Source organism: Pinus tabuliformis, chromosome 2_2 (assembly GCF_031772625.1).
Source record: "Pinus tabuliformis cultivar Carrire ecotype Pingquan chromosome 2_2, CPIR1, whole genome shotgun sequence".
In the NCBI taxonomy this organism is placed as follows: Eukaryota; Viridiplantae; Streptophyta; class Pinopsida; order Pinales; family Pinaceae; genus Pinus; species Pinus tabuliformis.
Window position 1 is genome coordinate 280056990 of NC_142300.1, and position 21649 is coordinate 280078638.

The following is a 21649-nucleotide window of genomic DNA, read 5'->3' on the forward strand; positions in this document are numbered from 1 at the left end:
TCGATCAAAATTATTACCATTTTTTTTCTTGATATATCCTTCTATCTTGAGAGTTTGAGGAGTGGTTACTCCTGCCAATCCATTACAAGATATGTTCAGATTCATTTCTTCTTTCTCTAGGGTTGGTTCCTGGTGTATATCCTCTTATTTTGATGTTTCTTGTTCATTTTCTTCCTCGTCTTCACAATCTATGTAAAAAAATTCTTCTCATCACACTTAGGACCCTTTGTGTATTTGTTATCACCACTATCACAAATCCCTTTTTTCCATTCCCCCCAGTTGTTGTGGTGTAAACCTTGTAGGTTGTGGGAGGCTAGGAGTAACAACACTTCCATCTTTATAGTTGTGAGTGGTAGACTTCCTTATTGCCATAATTTTTCTTTCAACTTTTCTTGACACCATGAATTCCTTCTCCAATGAATTAGGTTCCCAAAGGTGAACCTCATGTTGGAGGTTATCCTTTAAAGTCCCTATGAAGACATCAATCCTATTCTCCTATGGAATATCATTTACCTTGATATTCAATCTTTAGAAGTCCTCAATGTGCTCCGCCATTGAACCATTTTGTTTGAGATTTATAAATTGGCCAAAGAAGGCATTGATCTTTGTATTCTCATAATGTGCTACCAATTATTCTGCAAGAATTGTCCAAGTGACAATTGATTTATGAGAACAAAGCCATCGATACCACACAAACTGGTTTTGTTCTAAATATAAAGATGCAATGCGTACCTTTTGTGTGTGCGACACATGATGTAGATCAAATAATTTCTCCATTTGTAGTATCCATGTTATCGGATCCTTGCCATCAAACTTCCTCATATCTATATTTGGAATGTGGTGGGTCTTAAACCCAACATTGAAGTCTCTAAAACATAATTCATATTCATTTTGTCATCATCATGATTTTCATGGATTACCTTGTGTTGAAGCCCCGAAAATCGGGTCTACAACAAGGGGGATACCCACCCGGTCAGGACCTTGGTTAGCAGCTCCTTTTCCGTTTGGTATAGTGGGTCCAACTGGGGATATGGCACTAGTTTCCCAATTTATGTGTGTGTGTGTCGAGATTTGATATTTCCTTTCTAAAAGTTCCTAAGTGAAATGCTTTTACTTTAACTCTAATCTAATAACATGCAATTGTATTCTAATAAACATAAATATCTAATTCTACACTAACCCGGGGTGTAATCTTTCCGTTATGCGATCTAAAATGATTTCAAATAACAATTGGTAATAAAGATCATTCAACTGTTATGAGAAAAGAATTCAATAGAGATAAACCACTTCGTATAAAAAGTTAGACGAAACAGTTGTGAAAAACATATCGCATAATAAGCTACTCATACATTAAGCATAAATAAATAGCTATCACTGTACAGAAGTGCCAAATGATAACTCAAGAATTCATGCATCAATATATAAACAACTGAACATAAATACCACTTTAACACAAAGGCAGAAATAGTTAAGAGATAGAAGTACCATTTATAACTAGTTCTACTCATGAGCTTCAAGTGATAATGATTTATCTCTTCTTAATCCAACATCCACTAAGAGAACAGAAGTGCAACATTAGTAGTAGATATTAAATGCAGATATCAATAAATCATGTTCCATTCATTCATCAAAACCTCCTCGGAGGGTGCAAAAGTGCATGTTCTGAGGACAAGGTTTTGACAAATTTCAGGACCCTTCTCTAAATGCATGAGAAGGGTTTAAATACTACTAACTAAATCTAAAAATAACTTATTACAAAAATGTAGGATACGGTTTAAATGACCGTCCTCATTTCAAGCAAAAATAAAGCAAAATTAATACTAACATTGAATCTAAAATTAAAACTAACAACTAACTATTTCTGTATCTGTTCCTTGAAATCACAAGCATTTAGCATTTGTTTGAGAAGAGTCGGCTGGCCGACTTCCGACTTTAACTGTCCTGCGAAAACGGCATCGGTAAGAGCTGGCGCCATCTTCTTGGCAGAATTGATGATACGTTTGAGAGTCATGCACTGGCTGTGTGGTTTTACCAAATATGTCCAGTAAGAATCCCAATTCAACTTAGTCAATCTTTTGATTGATTCTACCTTTTCTTGAGCCTTATGTCTCCAGCTTGTCTGCAGTTGCTAAGCATATATACATACCATTTGAAGATATTTCTGACAAATACCACTGGTTTTAGGATTCAAGTTTTATTTCTTTTTTTTTCTTTTTACCTATAGCATTGCTTTCTTACAAATTTCTGGGCTTACAGGTGACTGAAACCGAAAATCGCCTCCGTTTCTTGATCTGGGCTTCCCTGGTGCGATTTTTTGCCTCTTGCACACTTTTTGTTAGTGGATATAAAGCTTAAATTTTGTGAAAATAATGATTCCGTAAGTTACTAACACTGAGTCTTAAATTGTCTGCTTGTGATGTCAGCGCTGTCAAGTACCCTTTTAACCATGTTCGTGTATGGAAGAATTTTGGGCCTCGCCGCTATTCGGTGTAAGAATGAGCAAGCTAGCTCTGTAATAGATGCCTCAGAAGACCCGTGTGAGCCTGCAGTAGCTGTAACCTCCATTATTTTGGGATTCTCTTCCTCAAGTAGACTATACATGCCTTCCCAAGTAGTAATACCAGTGTCTCTGTTACAGGCGGTGTCTGTATACAAGGGCATCATTTCTTGATCTTCAGAACTCGGAGCTTTGCCTTTCTTTCCCATAGTATCCTGAATACTGCTTTGTATAATTCTCTGTTCTTTGTTCCTGCAGTTTACAAATGAGGTGAGAATCATGATAAGGAAAAGGTGATGGGAAAGCTTTAAATGCCGAAGACATATAAAATATACCACCTTACGTGAAATGGCTCTTCGATAAGCACAAAACCCTATTTCATTAATGATTGGCAACTAACTCATTAATTAGCATTAAAGCGCATAACCAGGTCTCGGTTTATGGAAAATACTTTTTTGAACAACGAGCCCGAAAGATTTGCGATGAAGCGATTTTGCGATTTTCTTCGCAATATCGCAAATCGCAACATCGCAATATCGCTACATCGCAACATCGCTGGAGCGTAGCATATGACAATCATCCGTTAATGTGTTTTCTGCAAAATGCGATTTGCGATATGCGCCATCGCATATTGGCAGTTTGAGGTTTTTCAGCGTAAGTGATATTTGATGCATGCGATGCGATGAAGTTTCGCATCGCGATCTCGCAACCTTAGAATTGTGTTTGTAAGGAGGTATCCATTATCCTTTTTGTGATGCGATATTTCTCAAGGAGTGATTTTATTCTACCTTATCATAAAACTTAAGCTTTTTTAGATTTTTCAAGGGTATTCTCCTAAGTTTATGAAGGTAAGTTTTATTGAAAAAGGAAATTCAAGCACTAATTGATTTTTAAATTTTTTGACTAAGGGTCCCCACTTATTTAGTATTAGTAATAACACTAAATAAGAAGGGGGGTTGTTGCTGGCCACAACAATTGGCGATTCACTTGGAAGAACCAGTTATCTCTGCTTTTCTTTTGAATTTTCTAAACTTCCAAAACAGAAAATTTTCCAGAAAATCAAACTTTATTATAGAAAGACAAAGTACATTATGCTTTTACCTATCAATGATATTTCGTTTCTTCTATTTTTAATTTTGATTATTTACTCCCTCAAGCTAGTCCTTGTATCTACATCAATCACTACTTGGTTTATAAAGATAAAAATAAAGCCTTCTCTGTAAATCGGTTTTAAATATGCTCATTTATCGTAGGTAGAGCCTCTGCTGCCAGCAGGCATTTATAGCCTCGATAGGGTTACCTGTTACCCAGCAATGATCCTGTATCCCACTTAGAGAAATATACAATTTTCAAAGAGAAATCCATATTCACACTTATTGCTTTAATTTTTCTTTTTACTCTTAAAGAACAATGTCTTGGTTTGGTAGCCAATTTATGACAGTTTCATTCACTTGATTTATAACTTTGCTGAACAAGCTGGCTCGTGATGAGACCCCTTGTCTTTTGATTGCAACAATCTTTGAGTCATTGCCCTGTTGTGGTATGCAGTATTGGCAAAGTCAGCAAGCTATAATATCTATGATCATGATAAGTCGGCTCGTGATGAGACCTCTTACTCTTTAAGTTAAAGTGTATCATTGGATTATTCCTTGAACGATATAATTTCCTAGGTGGGGAGGAAGTCATTCTTTCCTTAAGATAGCTCTAAACGATAATGGTAGAGTTTTTTGGAAAGAGCTTTTCTACAGAGAATCTTCGTTTTGTTATTGATACCTTTCATTGGACTGATATAAAACAATTTCCCACTAAAGGTCGCTTTTCATCAAAATTTACAAGGTTGAAACTAGTATCATTTCTAGGCCTAGAGCCTTTGACTGTATCTTTCAGTGATAACGATCAATTTTCTAAAAGAATTCTATTTATACAAGTGAAAAAACAAAATCTAAAAGAGAATTTGTGTCTTTTTCGTGAATTCCAAATGTAACCATTTACAATTGGTTTTATTATGAAAATAAAAATTAAAATAAAAAAATTAATCTACAAGATAGAAGAATGATCTCCTATGGAAAATATTTTTTGAGGATCTGTTCGTTAACAGGTAAAGATTCTCTTTTTCCTGTTAAATCCTGTAACATAAAAGTAGACGGACCTATGACTTCTGCAATTTGAAAAGGGCCAAGCCACATTCGTTGAAATTTCGTATGTTTCCCTTTTTCCTCATGAGCCTTGTCCCATTTTAGAACTAGATCTCCCATCTGAAAGTCCTTTCTGGATATTATGTTTGAATCGAAAGAAGCTTTTACTAATGCTTGGTGATGAGCATGAGTTATTTTGGCCTGTTCTCATTTCTCTTCTAACTTAATTATTTCCAGTTGCCTTAGCTGTAAGGAAGAAGTTGGTGCTTCATCAATATATTGAACTAAGGCCAAAGAGGGAATTGTTAAATGAGTTGGAAGAACCACTTCTTTCCCATAAACTAAATTAAAGGGGGAAGTGCCAATGGAGGCTTTCTGCTTTATTCGATCTGCCCATAAAGCATATATTAAGGACTTGTGCCAATTTTTGTGATTTTGATCAATGGTTCGCTTAATGATTCTGATTAAGTTTTTATTTGTAGATTCAGCTAACCCATTCCCTTGTGGGTAATAATTGGCAGAGTATTTAAGCTTGAAACCCCTTTTGAGTGCAAATTCAGTCATCGCATTACCAAAAAAATATGATGCATTATCAAATATTAAAGCAGAAGGCAACCCAAACCTCGTGATTATGAACTGATCTATGAACTCGATGATGTGTTCGGCATTAGCCGTCTTGAGAGGAACTGCTTCTACCCATTTAGTAAAGTAATTTGTTGCTATAAGGATATATCTATGTTGTTTAGAGGAGTGAGGAACGATCTCACCTATTATGTCCAATCCCCATTGATCAAAAGGTTGCTCAATGTTGACCGGTTGCAGCGGCAATGATGGTTTCTTTTGTCTCCCAGCAACGGTTTGACAAACTTGACATTTCCTTACATAATTATGTGAGTCTTTGAATAATGTGGGCCAGTAATAGCCTGCACATAAGATTTTATGTGCAGTAGCGTCTCCAGCATAATGTCCCACGACTGGCCCATCGTGGAGTTCCTGCAAGACTTTTTCAGCTTCAGATTTCTCAAGACATCTAAGGAGAACAGAATCATAATTTATTCTAAAAATGACATCATTCATGAGTTGATATTGTTTAGCCTTCATCCTTAGAGCTCTTTTCTTGGTATGATCGAGGTTTGAAGGAGCATATCCATTCTTTAGATAAAATATGATATCAATGTATAATGATTCAACATCGTTTAGGCTTACCTCATACATTTGTATCTATGTAGATGGTATTTCGGAAATAAGCGATGCTCCAGCGAGCATTTTGCAAAAGCCTTGACCTTTTACAATACTTGCTGGTTTGATTTCTACGTCATATTCCTGTAAGGCAGTAACCCAATTGGCTCTTTTCTCACCCACATCTTTCTATACTAAGAGATTTCTTACCGCTAGAAACGGTACTATGATTTTTGTATGGGTTTTAAGTAAAAAGGGTCTGAAATATTTAATTGCTTTGAAAACAGCATAAGCTTGTTTCTCTACATCTGAATAATTTAACTCAACACCCTGTAAATTTGAACTAAAAAAGGAATTGGAGCTTCTGCCTTGTCTTGATTTTCTTGAGTGAGTATCGCGGCATATGATCTATCAGAGGCAAATGTATATAAAATAAAAGGATCGGAAAAATTTGGAGTTGCTAAAGATGGAGCGTTAACAATTGCTTGTTTGATTAGATTGAATGCCTCATATTCGCCTTGGCCCCATTTGAAGTTTGAGTTCTTTTTAATCATGCTTGTAAAGGAAACACGATTCTTGAAAAATCTGGAACAAATCTCTTTACAAAATTAATCTGGCCAAGGAAAGATTGCATAGCTTTATTGTTGTGAGGTAGGGGTATTATGGAAATCTCCTTGATTCTGTCAGGATCAATATGAATTCCAGATTTTGACACTATGAATCCAAGAAGTTTTCCTTCACTTAATGCGAAAAAGGATTTTTTCGGGTTAAGTGAAATTCCATACCTTTGACAACGTTGGAAGATTTGTTTTAAATCTCTAAGATGATTGCCTTGTTTCTTAGAATATACAGTTATATCATCCAAGTAGATTACCACTGATTTGTTAACTAATCCCTTGAATGTGATGTCCATGGCTCGCTGAAATGTGGCACCAACGTTGATCAGACCAATGGGAATCTTTTGATATGCGTAAGTGCCCCATTTGGTTCTGAATGTGGTTTTTAATTTATCATCGGGATGAACCAACACTTGGTTGTATCTTGAGAATCCATCCAAGAAGGACATTGATTCTGATCCTGCGACTGCCTGCAGTATTTGCTCCATGGGAGGTAAAGGAAAGTTATCCTTTTGACAGGCTTTATTAAGGTTTCGAAAGTCAATGCAAATTCTAATGTCTTCGTTTTTCTTTCTAACGGGAACCATATTGGAAACCCATTTGGAATGTCGAATAGGAAAAATGATTTTGGCTTTCAATAACTTATTGAGTTCAGATTTGATCTGGTTTTCTAGATTGGGATGGATCTTTCTCAGCTTTTGCTAGATAGGTTTTTCATCGTTTAGCATTGGGATAGTATGTTGGGTGATAGAAGTGTCATAAGTTTTGAGTTCATCATAGTTCCAAGAAAAGACACTTTTGTATTGTCTCGAGAGATGAATATATGCTATTTTTTCTTCGAGAGCTAGGCCAAGGCCTAGGTTGATATTCTGTGGTTTGGCATCAGTTCTCAGATTTACTAATTCATAGTTCAAAGTTGAACTTTGCAGTTTTGAATTGGTAGATCTTTTGAATCGATCTTTCAAATCATAAAGGTCTTCTAACTTGACTACTGATTTTGGCATAGCATTACTAGTGCTATCTTGTTGCAATTGTCTGTCATGTTGGTCCTCATCAAAGTATCTGATTGGTGTAAGATCCTTCAGATGTGAGAAAGCTCACAATATCAGGATCATCGTTAAAAATCCTCCAATTGGTAATGTTATCAGGAATTGAAGGTCTAAAGATTAATTTGATTGAAAATCAATCAGGGCTATAGTCTTCTGAAGGAATGAGCTTGGAAGCTACGTTAGCTAGGAGGTCTGCACTAGCATTTTGGAGTCTGGGAATTGATGAAATATTGAATGCTATAAAGTGTTCAGTTAGATCTTGAACTAAAGATTGGCAATGCTTTAAATGACCTGATAAACAATGTATAGTATTGCGTACCTGTCTGATTACAATTTCAGAATCTCCAAAAACTTGAATTTCTAATCCGATTGCTTTGTATAATCCTTGGACTAAAGCCTTGTATTCTGCGATATTATTGATGCAATCGAATTCAAGTCTACAAGTTAGAATAGTTTTGTTTCCCTCTGGACTGATTAACATGCATCCTGCTCCTGCTCCTTCGTTAGACTTAGAACCGTCAAAAAATAACTTCCAAAATAAAGATTTATTTATAGGATTGCCTATAAAATTAATACATTTAGAACTATTTGTTTGAGAGAAATTTTCTACTTGAGATAAAACAGAACATTCTAAGTAAGGTGAAGTATGAGCATTAAATTTTCCTACGAAAGAATCTACTGAGTAGTTGCCAATGATGTTATTGTTGTATGTTACCGGTTCATTTTCTCCTTCCAGTTTCGTTACTATGAATTTATGATGTCTTTCTCGCTCAACTTTTATCTGATTTGGTTTACCGTTGTAAGGGAGCCACATGTGCGACCAGTCAGTTGCAAAGTATCCATGAAGTTTTTATGACCAATCTCTACTAAGAATTAAGCCATAAAATTCGGGAATATCAACAACTAAAATGTCGATAACTTGACATACCTTTGGATTGGATGACAGCCTTATGGTAACCTGATTTAATTCGCCGATCACTTCAACTTGTGATCGATCTAGCTGAACTATGCGCACAACAGATTTTTGCGGTTGAACGTTCAACTTTGCACATATTGATTTTGGTAGAATATTAGATGAAGCTCCAGAATCCACTAAGAAATTATGCAAATTTTTATTGAAAACTTCATAAGTAAGAAGAAATGGGGGAGTATGAGATCTCGACCTTCCTCCAATTAAAGCGATGTCGTTTGGATCAACTTTATTAATCACGTTAGTTGGAGGTCTTCCCATTTCATGGGAAGCTTGAGAGATTACAGTGGCGGGCAAAGGTGCAACTGGTACAGCATGTAATTCTTTCAAAAGTACCTTTTGCTGGTGTTTTAACTTGCTCAATTCGTAAAAAGTGATGTTAGCCCTAGTATTTTTCATGTCTTCTATGATATTATACTCAATTTCATCCGAAACGATCAGCGTTTTTGATGGAGTTAATGAATCTGTTTGGACTGGGCTGGTTTGAGTTGCTTTAGGTGTCGTTTTCTTAGTTGCGACTTTATCCTTAGTCATTGGTCTTGCACTCTTTGGCTTAGGAGTAGGTTGAGGAGGATCAAGTTGATTTCTACTTCGAGTACTAACCGGGGATGCCTCTTGATCCTCTTCATCTGGGAGGATGAAGTCCCACATACCTTGTACCTCTACAACTTCTTCTTCATCGGTATGTTCTTCAGTAACAATTTCCTCTTCTTCTTCTTCTGATTCAGCACTTGTGATAGCATTTGGCGGCTTTGAATCGGTTGAAGGGTTTCTTCTATAAGGCTTGTACGGATTTTTAGAAGAAGTTTCTGCCACTTGTTTCTTAATGTCAACCATTTCGTTAGACATGGTTTTCAAAACTTTTTGTAATCCTTCTAAATCGAACGGATCTTTTGATTGTTTTTTCTTGGGGTCTTCCTTGAAAGTAACCTTCTTGGATTTTCGTTCTTCTATTGCGTTTTTCTTTTCTAGAGCTATGATACATTTCTCTACCGCTATTGCTTCTTTCATATTGTCGGCTAAAATTGTTTTATTAGCCCTATCAACGAAGATTTCTATGTTTGACAGTAAAGCAGAGATGTACCACTCACTTCGCACTTCTTCACTAGGCTTGGAAGCAGTAGGAATTTTATTTAACAGTTTATTGAAACGTGAATTAAAATCTTTGATAGGTTCCTTTGACTCAGCCCTAAGGTTAGACAGGTCGTTGATTAGTGTCGCCGTAGACCTGTCATCACCGAACTTAGTTAGGAATTGTTCTTGGAAGATATCCCAACTAGTGATAGATCCAGACGGTAATGAGAAATACCATGATCCGGCTGCTCCTTGCAGAGTATAAGGGAAAAGTCGGACGACAACATCTTCGTTGGTAACTCCATTGAGATTTATGGATAACATAAAGTTATTTATATGTTCTTCCGCTAGCATGCCTGCTTCAGGATTAAACTTAGGCAGTCATTTTTCAGGATGGGCCGGTATCTGACTTAAGGGCACAGGAATTAAGACTGCCCCTGGGTTATTCCATGGAGATTGGGCCATCTTTGAACTACTAACAGAGGAAAGTGTAGAAGGTGATCCCTACGATTGAGAAGATGAGGATGTTACGATTCCAGATGATTGAGAAAAAGGTGTGGAAGTTCCTGTGGACTGGTGGACAATAATCTGAAGTGGAGGAGTGGATGGTTGACTTTGCGGTGGAGAGGTGGAGATGGATGATGATGATGAAAAAGTCTCGTTATCAGACCCTTTAGGTGATTTCCTTACTCTCTTTCTTGTAGGCAGAGGTAACTCGGTTAGCTGAACACCAAACTTTTAACTCTTTAATATGGTAAGAGGATGAGCAGGGTTATATTGCGAAGTCACGCTGCCTTGAGATTTATCATATCCCTGAGGTGATATAGAAAATCGCTGAAGTTTATGGATCAAAGATTCAACTTCAGGAGGTTCAATAGTAGATTGTTTTGAAATGCCAGGGTTTGTAGCAGCAGATGTTGTTCTTTCGACTTCTGGCTCTAGATTTAAAAATTCTAAGTGTGATGGAGAAGTCGGGGGAGATGGTGAGGGCGATTTACTTTCAGAATGGTATTTAGATTTAGACTTACTTGCCATTCACAGTTCGAGCCCTCCTTCTAGCGCCAAATATGTTGAAACCCCGAAAATTGGGTTTACAACAAAGGGGATACCCACCCAGTCCGGACCTTGGTTAGCAGCTCCTTTTCCATTTGGTATAGTGGGTCCAACTGGGGATATGGGACCAGTTTCCCAATTTATGTGTGTGTGTGTGTCGAGATTTGATATTTCCTTTCTAAAAGTTCCTAAGTGAAATGCTTTTACTTTAACTCTAATCTAATAACACGCAACTGTATTCTAATAAATAGAAATATCTAATTCTACACTAACCCGAGGTGTAATCTTTTCGTTATGCAATCTAAAATGATTTCAAATAACAATTGGTAATAAAGATCATTCAACTGTTATGAGAAAAGAATTCAATAGAGATAAACCACTTCGTATAAAAAGTTAGACGAAACAGTGGTGAAAAACATATCGCATAATAAGCTACTCATACCTTAAGCATAAATAAATAGTTATCACCGTACAGAAGTGCCAAATGATAACTCAAGGATTCATGCATCAATATATAAACAACTAAACATAAATACCACTTTAACACAAAGGCAGAAATAGTTAAGAGATAGAAGTACCATTTATAACTAGTTCTATTCATGAGCTTCAAGCGATAATGATTTATCTCTTCTTAATCCAACATCCACTAAGAGTACAGAAGTGCAACATCAGTAGTAGATATTAAATGTAGATATCTATCAATCCTATTCCATTCATTCATCAAAACCTCCTCGAAGGGTGCAAAAGTGCATGTTCTGAGGACAAGTTTTTGACAAATTTCAAGACCCTTCTCTAAATGCATGAGAAGGGTTTAAATACTGCTAACTAAATCTAAAAATAACTTATTACAAAAATGTAGGATACGGTTTAAATGACCGTCCTCATTTCAGGCAAAAATAAAGCAAAATTAATACTAACATTGAATCTAAAATTAAAACTAACAACTAACTATTTCTGTATCTGTTCCTTGAAATCGCAAGCATTCAGCATTTGTTTGAGAAGAGTCAGCTAGCCGACTTTCGACTTTAACTGTCTTGAAAAAACGGTATCAGAAAGAGCTGGCGCCATCTTCTCGACAAAATTGATGATACATTTGAGAGTCATGCACTGGCTGTGTGGTTTTACCAAATATGCCCAGTAAGAATCCCAATTCAACTTAGTCAATCTTTTGATTGATTCTGCCTTTTCTTGAGCCTTCTGTCTCTAGCCTGTCAGCAGTTGCTGAGCATATATACATACCATTTTAAAGATATTTCGTCAGACCAGGATTAAATGCTTCTTGCCTAACTTGTGTCCTGGATACCAGAATGAATGATTTTAATGATGCATTGTTGGGAGGTTTCCAGAGTCCTCTTAATAATGGTCCTGTCTGGTCTTCTGTAATTCCCAGATATCAAGTTTCTTTGAATGACCCATATATAAATGAGTTTCTGAATGCCTATATTCAGTTCAATGGTTTCAATGTCGCCCCACAAACTTTAATCGCTCAGCTTCATTCTTCTATTTGTCTTCGATTTGTTTCCAGCACAATGCCTCCACTCAATCCAAAATTGTGTTCAAGAGCTTTGAAAGAAGGAGTAATAGTTGGTCCCGGTAATACTGCCCCCTTACAGATAGGATTTGCAGAATGCACTCTACCTGATGAATGGAATAGTACTTACATTCCATTATCACAAAAATATCCTCAACTGCAAACATCAAAAGAACCTAGACAATTGTCTATTGTCAAACATTCTGATGGTTCTTCTGGTCTCAAATTCACAAGCCCCCATCTTGTCAGATCTATGACTATCTTAGATAGATCTTCATTTTTAGGAAGCAGAGACAGTACAAAAGCAGTAATACCTCCTCCAGTTATACCTTTATCAGTTCCAGTTCCACCATCATATTCTGTTCCCAAAAGAAACCTCTGTCCCATAAATCTAATGACTGCCAATTCTGTGTATCGGGTCCATCTTCAAGTTTCCAACTAGAAGATCAAAAGCATGAAACAGTCTTGCCTGATATCAAAAGCTTTAGTCTTCCCAGAGCTCAATATGATCTGACAGCAAAGATTAATGAAAGATATTTAGAGCCTGCAAACTCTAGAAAAACTTTCAAGAATGGTACTCTAAAGTCAGATTTCCAATGGATACAGATGAAAAACATGTCAGATGCGGATCAGAGTGAAACAGAGAAAATGCATAATTATACAAACTATCAAATTGTTTGTATGCTGCAAAACATAGATGACATAGCCAAAGATGTGCTAGAAATTAAAGAACATATAAAGAAAATGCACAGTGGTTATAATGAATGTTTGGGAATACAGAATGAGCATACACAGAAATTGAATGATATCAATTCCAACATGGGAATTATTTCCAGGTCCCTTGAACATTTAAGAGATGCATTACCATAGCCTACTTCTCCACCTCATTATAGAGAAGTAGATCTTTCAAGTTCAAAATTGAAGTTTTCTTCCAGTTCAGATGAACTAAAAGATGGTCTTAGAAGTATTTTGTTCAAAAGCATTAATAACATAGATACTGCTAAGATTGAGAAGGTACAAAAGGGAATAATGTTAGCCAGAGAAAAAACAGATTTGATGAGAGAGAGGCTAACCACTTTTCCTACTGTTGAAAGCTTGAGATTACCAAAAGGTTATGTCAGTCTTAAAACCCTTGTAGAAAATGGCCAACCATCTGCTCCACAAATTTTGGCCATGTCTGGTGTTACCTCTCATACTCCTGGAGAACCCACTCAAGGAGAAACTAGTTCTAAAAGAGATAGAGGTGATACATTTACATTCACACATAAAGGAATGAAAGGTGAAAATGATACTTTTGCACATGAAGCATCTGCAGATAGTCCTTTTTCTAGATATAGAGACAATTTGGAAAGTGTCCCTGCCAAATTTGAAAATCCATCAGCTAAAGGATTTGGCAATACACTTTTGGTAAATATTGATTGCATGGAAACTGAAGAAGTTATAACAGTTTTGCATAATGTCCATGCTTGGGCACTACAACGAAGAGATGAAACTAAAGCATCATGGTCTGATATAGTCACACAAATTGTTTGGTCTTTTACTGGTATTTTAAAACAATGGTGGGATAAGTTGTCTGAAGAGGAAATGCACAATATCATTGAACATCCAACAGATCCCCTGAAAGCTATTTTTGATGCCTTAACACATGAGTTTGTGGGGGTAGTACCAGACAATTCAGTACATCATGGTCAACTCTTTTTATCTCAAAGACTGTGTAACATAGATTATCTGCATGATTATTATTGTGTTATGCAAAAACTTCTTTATCAAGCAGCAGATCCTCACAATGTTGCTTATTTGAGGTATTACATAGCTTCAATGCCAGGAAAAATTCCAGATTTGATTAACCAGTATATTGAGACCAACAAAGTAAAAATTGAGAATTCTTCATTTGTTGCAGTACATCAGATGATAGTTTCTGTTTTGCAAAAAGAATGTGCATCAGAAAAAGCTAAAAAGAATTTTAAGAAGCAGATGCATTTCAGTACAAAGTTGTGTAATAATTTTGCAGAAACTTATGATTTTGGATGTAGTAGCAAATCAAAAAAGAAAGTGTCAAAAGTTTCATGCTCATGCAAGACAGACAAGTATACTCCTAAGAGAAAATATTATCCTTCTAAATTTTCCAAAAAGAAGAGGATAGTATTCAGAAAAAGAGCAAAGCCTTCTAAAAAGGTAACATGTTTTATATGTGGTAAAGAAGGCCATTATGCTAATACTTGCAAAGAGAAAAAGAATAAGAAACAGTTGAAGATCATGGATGTTTTTACTACAGTTCATAATCCAGAAGATTGGGACCTCATTTCCCACTCAGATGGTGAATATTTTGAAATTTCCAGTGACTCCTCTACTTCAGATAATGATGATTTACCTAATATCAGAAGAATAAGTTTGGAATCTGATTCTTCTGACTCTGATGAAACTTTTATTGTTGATATTAAAATGTTTTACTTCAACAAAACAGACAATTTGCAAAATCAGATTGATGAGGTCAAGGCACAGCTAGCACAGCTGGAACCGTCCCAGTTAACAGCTAGAAGAAGATTGAAAGAAAAGCTAGAAAGTTTGGAAAAACAATTACCTTCCAAAAGAATAATTGATGATGAGGATTTTATTGAAAGAGAATTTGATTCAATGTTCAAACCATTGCATATTACAGAAGCTTCTCAAGTTACAGGTATGGATGAAATCAATATTCTCAAAAAGAAAATTAGCAGTTTGGAATCATCTATTAGACTAACAAGATCAGAAATATTGCAATTATCAGCTAAACTTCAAAGTCTTATTTCTGATTATGATGATGCTAATTCCAAATTGACAAGAATTCTGATGAAGGATATTCCAGAAGAAATGCCCATGAAATCTAAGGAAGTAGATTTGGTAAATATCATGGGAATAGGGGATAAAGTGGTAATTCCTTTGAAAATAAAATTGCCAAATTTAAAGGAATACTCTTTAGATGCACAAATTGATTCTAGAGCTATGTGTAGCTGCTACAAATTTGGCGCAATTCCTTCTTATTATTGGCAGCCTACTAAACTGTCCTTCAGAGCCGTGAATAAAGAATTAATGGACATTAACCATATATCTCCTGATTTTCCAGTTTATTTGAATCATGTACAGACATATGTTACTTTGTACAGTTTTGATACAGGATCAGATGTCCTATTGGGACAAGATTTTTTGAAGAGATTCCTTCCAGTCACCTTTGGCAAAGACTCAGTCACATTCACTACTGTTGAAGGACCGGTTATGATTCCTGCAAAGAATGATTACCAGCTTAAGGTCAAGCCTAGTGACGAAGACAATCTGCACGATACTATGCAAGATCTTACCAAAATCCAAAAGATTGTCAAGAATGCAGAAATACATGGCCAAAAGACATTGCAAGCAATCTCAGATAAGTTGCACCACGATTGCACAGCAAGCAGGGCAGACGCTTTTTGGACCAGAGAGAAATATTTTGTAGCACTACCTTATAAAAAAGAGTATGTTCCTAAACCACAAAAAGCAAGTGCTAATCATATGTCACCTACTGAACAGACTTTGTGTAAACAGGAGATCCAGCAGTTGCTTGAACAGAACCTAATTGAACCTTGCAAAAGCCCATGGGCATGTCCGGCCTTTTATGTCAACAAGCATGGTTTAGTCCTATCTGACTCAGAAGAAAAGTTTCAAACTGGAAAAGTCAGAATAGACTATTTAGGATTGCATATTGAATAGGGTCACATAGAGCTTCAACCTCATTTCCTTCTTCATCTTCTGAAATTTCCTGATATTCTTCTTGATGTAAAGATGCTTCAGAGATTTTTAGGTTGCTTGAATTACATCCGTCAGTTTTATGAAAAGAAATCTGAAGATACTAAGATTTTGCAGAAAAGGCTGAAGAAAGAAAAAGCTGAATGGTCTAATGAGATGACTATGGCAGTAAGGAACATAAAAAGAAAAATCAGAGAGCTTCCCAAGTTAAGACTACCTGACACCGATCTCCCATTTATTCTTGAAACAGATGCATCTGATCATACATGGGCTGCAGTGTTATTACAGAAACATGGAAGGAAAGAACTTGTTTGTGCATATGCCTCTGGTACTTTTGATGACACAGAAGCTAAGTATCCATCTTCCCACAAAGAGATGTTGTCAAAAGAGGAATTCAAAGATTCAGATTGTTCTTAAAAAGTGTCAGATTTTTAGTTAGAACTGATCTAAAACATATGAAAGGTATTTTGTCCAACAAGAAATTGTTAGAACAAGGAAATACCAGGGTTCTAAGATGGGCTCTCTGGCTAGAAGGTTTTGATTTCGATATTGTCTATAAATCAGGTGCAAAAAATTATTTAGCAGACATGTTGACAAGAGAAGGAGCTCCAGAAATCAAAGACATCAAGATGTTCAGACCCTTGTACAAAGGAGAAAGTTCTTCAAGTAAAAGTCCAGTCCAGTCTAGTGTCTGTCAGTCCAGAAACTGTTCAGTATTAGTCTGTAGTCAGTGTAAATATGAATTCTGTTGGGATTGTTTTGTTTTAAGAGTCAAGTCATTACCTATAGAAGTATTACAAATTGTGTTGCAGAAATGGTTTGATTCAGAGTCATGCATGTTTGCATACAGTAGGGAATTACCTTATAGAGATAGGCCTTGGAGAGTCTTTTATGCATTATCCCGTGAACCTGTTCCCATTTATTTTGGTTTTGTCCAAAGTACAGATTGGACCTGGCAAGATTATTTTACCATTCATCAAAGGGCTAGGATACATGGTTATGTCAGAGTCATTTTTTATGCTACATAGGTAGATAGTGCTGTAAATTGGTGGAGTCCTTGGTTTAAATTGTTTCTGTTCAAATATATGCCTAGAGTCACTTGGATGTGTGAAAGTGGTTTTCCAGACACGATCAGCACACTTGTTTGGGAACTCCACATTGCTGCACAAAATGATTACACTGTAGAATTCGAATTCATTCATGAAGATACAGTAGTAGTCCAGAATGACAGCAATCACCATGGACCAGAATTTAAATTGTTTATCAGTTTTCGAGGAGAAATTTCTGTGGATCCGAGGCACCGGCCTCCAAATGTTTTCTCATTCCCTTTCTGCTGTTGCTTCCGAGAAGAAGCACCACCATGGTTAGATGATTCATTAGCACCAGAAATATTTGCTCCTGACATTGAGCAATTATTAGAAAGAGAACAGATAGACAAATATGAACAAGATCATGATGGTTCTGATGAAGAATGGAATAACAATGACTAATGTATATGATCACTCTTTTGATATCACATACACTTTATGTATGTAAATATTTAAGTTTTCGTGGGTTTTCTTAAAATATCCACTTTGTAATTATGAGCCGATGTCCTAGATTCCGGCCATCTCATCTTTAGATTGCATTATCTTTCTTTTTAGATTGTGTCGGATTTGTTCCCCATATGGCTCTGCCTTTAAGGGACAAGATAATAGGTGGTAGTACCCACTTGCCCAAATCCTTTTCTTTTAGGTACATATACTTTTACTATTTGTCCTTTTGATAAGACTTCTTGCATGATGTTCTTATCGAAAGTAGATTCTCTCTGTTTCAAGTTACCGGTAAAAGTTTTGACCGGTTAACTGGCTAGGATATTATAAATACTAGCTTTGTAAAGATGAAAGGCATTCAGAGTTCTTGAGTCATTTGTGTGTTTGAGTCGAGTCTGAGTTTGAGCTCCCTGCTCTGCATCTGCGAGAAATTTCTCGATCTGCTTGCATCACGGAGATCTAACTCTCAGTGCGATTTTTTGCCTCTTGCGTGCTTTTTGTTAGCAGATATAAAGCTTAAATTTTGTGAAAATAATGATTCTGTAAGTTGCTGACACTGAGCCTTAAATTGTCTGTTTGTGATGTCAGCGTTGTCAAGTACCCATTTAACCATGTTCGTGTATGGAAGAATTTTGGGCCTTGCCGCTATTCGGTGTAAGAATGAGCAAGCTAGCTCTGTAATAGACGCCTCAGAAGACTCGTGTGAGCCTGCAGTAGCTATAACCTCCATTATTTTGGGATTCTCTTCCTCAAGTAGACTATACATGCCTTCCCAAGTAGTAATACCAGCATCTCTGTTACAGGCGGTGTCTGTATACAAGGGCATCATTTCTTGATCTTCAGAACTCGGAGCTTTGCCTTTCTTTCCCATAGTATCCTGAATACTGCTTTGTATAATTCTCTGTTCTTTGTTCCTGTAGTTTACAAATGAGGTGAGAATCATGATAAGGAAAAGGTGACAGGAAAGCTTTAAATTCTGAAGACATATAAAATATACCACCTTACGTGAAATGGCTCTTCGATAAGCATGAAACCCTATTTCATTAATGATTGGCAACTAACTCATTAATTAGCATTAAAGCGCATAACCAGGTCTCGGTTTATGGAAAATACTTTTTTGAACAACGAGCCCGAAAGATTTGCGATGAAGCGATTTTGCGATTTGCTTCGCAATATCGCAGATCGCAACATCACAATATAGCTCTATCGCAATATCGCTACATCACAACATCGCTGGAACGTGGCATATGACAATCATCAATTAATGTGTTTTCTGCAAAATGCGATTTGCGACAATGCGCCATTGCATATTGGCAGTTTGAGGTTTTTCAGCGTAAGTGATATTTGATGCATGCGATGCGATGAAGTTTCGCATCGCGATCTCGCAACCTTAGAATTGTGTTTGTAAGGAGGTATCCATTATCCTTTTTGCGATGCGATATTTCTTAAGGAGTGATTTTATTCTACCTTATCATAAAACTTAAGCTTTTTTAGATTTTTCAAGGTTATTCTCCTAAGTTTATGAAGGTAAGTTTTATTGAAAATGGAAATTCAAGAACTAATTGATTTTTAAATTTTTTGACTAAGGGTCCACACTTATTTAGTATTAGTAATAACACTAAATAAGAAGGAGGGTTGTTGCTGGCCACAACACCTTGTCACCACTAGGAAGCTTTTCTTGCAGCAACTTTGTCAAACCTTTCATCAACCCTTCCATCTTGACATTCGCCATTGCTTCCACGCTTGATTTTAAACCATCCTTCAAACCTTCCATGTCTCTTTTTATTTTTAATTCTAAACCATCCATCTTAACATTGTTGAAAATAGCAACAAGAAATGTTAAAAATAGCAACAAGAAATCCTAATTTAATTTGTCCTTGAATTAAATTAGGAATTAAATTGAAATTCTATTCTCATAGCAACTTGTAATAGTTGACTAAGTTAATTTGACTTAGTTGGCTCAGTAAATTCAAGTTGGAAGTCCATCTAGAGTCATACAGAGTGATTCCTAAATTTTAGGGGTCCAGGTTGAGTTCTTTTGAGTTGTAATTAATTAACTCAATCTAACTGAGTTAAAATCAGTTAAACTAGTTCAAACAGTTGGAGGAACTAGTAGGAGGTCTAGTAGTGGGGACAAGCACTAGTGTAACTTCACTTCCACCAGTTAACTGAAAACTCACTCATAAATAGCTCATGCATGTCAGTTCAGAGGAAGACCCAGTTGAGATTAGAGTTTAGGGACAATGTATTATCAATTGTATAATTTTTCGAGTTGTACAGATAGTGCACGCAATTAGTTGAGGGCCTATGGATGGATTGCATAGTTATGGAGAGAGGATTTCCCAATTAAATATGGGCTAATTCTCTCAGTAATCGCGCAAGGAAGTATGGGCTTAGCAGGTAGCAGAATTGGCTAAGTGTTGGCTTGAGCTGGTTTGTGAAGCAGAGAGATAGATTGTAGTTGTGCAGGAATTGTATGGGGTTGAACAATCATTATATTTTCTTCTCAGATCTTCTAGTTAATGCAATATAGATGGTCGGGGTTTTGAGCAATTGCTTTCCCCAAAAAAATATTGTGTTATGTGCGATTGAAATTCTTCCTTTTCTGCTTAGTTTTTTCATCGATCAATTTTTGTTTTCGCTGATGAGTAGATTAGATTCTTGTCTTATGTTTTATCATATCACATAAGATGTTGAATCTACAAGTAAGAATATACATGGTATCAGAGCTGAAGATATTATAGAAGAGGAGAATTCAAGTTTGTTGTGTAGGTGAAATCGAATTTGCAGGTTCATACTTGAAATTCTGTAGTATGTCATTCTACGGTTTGAGACTTGAGTATGCCTTGCGGGGCAACTCAAATTACATAGTTTGGAAGGACATGATGGAGGTAGTGTTGGAAGACAACGGGCTAAAGGAATTCTTAGATCATGATAATATGAAGCCTCCAACATCTGATGCTAAAGATTTGGCTGAATGGAGAAAGTGCGTGGAAAAAGCGAGAAGGTTTATCTTAGAAGGAGTTTGAGATCATATTGTCTTGAATCTCCATGGTAAGGAAAATCCATTTGCAATGTGGAAGGCATTGACGAACCTATTTCAAAATAGCAGTGACCACAGGAAGTTGGCATTGAATGAAAAACTCTGAAAGATCAAGATGGAGAAGGGTGACTCTATTCTAAAGTACTTGACCAAGTTCACCCAATGTCGGGATGAGCTTGGAAGTGTGCCAAAGACGATCTAGTGAGCCTAACACTTTTAGGACTTCCCAAGAGCTGGTACAATTACCAAGACTTAGTTAATGGGAGGGAGAAGCTATCAGAGTGGGAGCGATTGTGGTCCAACTTGGTACAGTGAGAGATTCAGTGGAACACTAGAGACGGATCCTCATCAAAGCATGATGATGAGAAGAATTGTGCCTTAGTGGGTAAGGCAAAGAAAGGGAAGGGGAAGTCATCCCATTCCAAATCAGATTCTTGTCAGGGTGGCAAGAAGAAGGACATGTCAAAAATCAAGTGTTTCTCTATCACGAGCTGGGACATTTTGCCACAAAGTGTCTGCATAAGAAGGTCGGTAATAAGCCCTTAGGAGCAGTAGCAGGTGGATCTCTAGCTTCACAATTCGTACTTGATTTCACTCTCATTGCATGCATGGCCAACACTGTAATGGGAAGCATGTGGTATCTCGACAGTGGTGCCTCGTTCCATATGACGGGGAATAGAGATATCTTCAGTGACCTTGAGGAGAAAGACCTCAACTAGAACATAGAGTTTGGAGATGATGAGAGGTATAGCACAATCGACATTGGTACAGTTACCTTTTAGAGGGAGTCTGGATCCCCTCTCAGAATCACATATGTGATGTATGTTCCAGGACTAAAGAAGTATATTGTTTCCATCGTGGTATTGGAGGACCATGGCTATGATGTGATTTTTAGCAAAGGAAAGGTTTTCCTTAGACACATCACCATGGGACAAGTGAAACAGATCGGTGTGCGAGTCAAGAACTTGTATGCACTTGAGGTACAAGATGCATGCAAAGCTTTGAGGAGAAAGGAAAAGGTTAGAGACTTGGTGGTTGAAAGGGAGCATGAATTACCTCTCAACATGCAACCTCAACAAGTTGTGGAGCAGCCACAATTGGAGAAGCAGAGAGGAGACCGAGTGGAGACATCCACTCAAGCAGAGACCTCTAGTAGGGGGAAATTTCGAGCCAAGTGGGTAGAGGGATCACATGCAACCATACCTCTAGG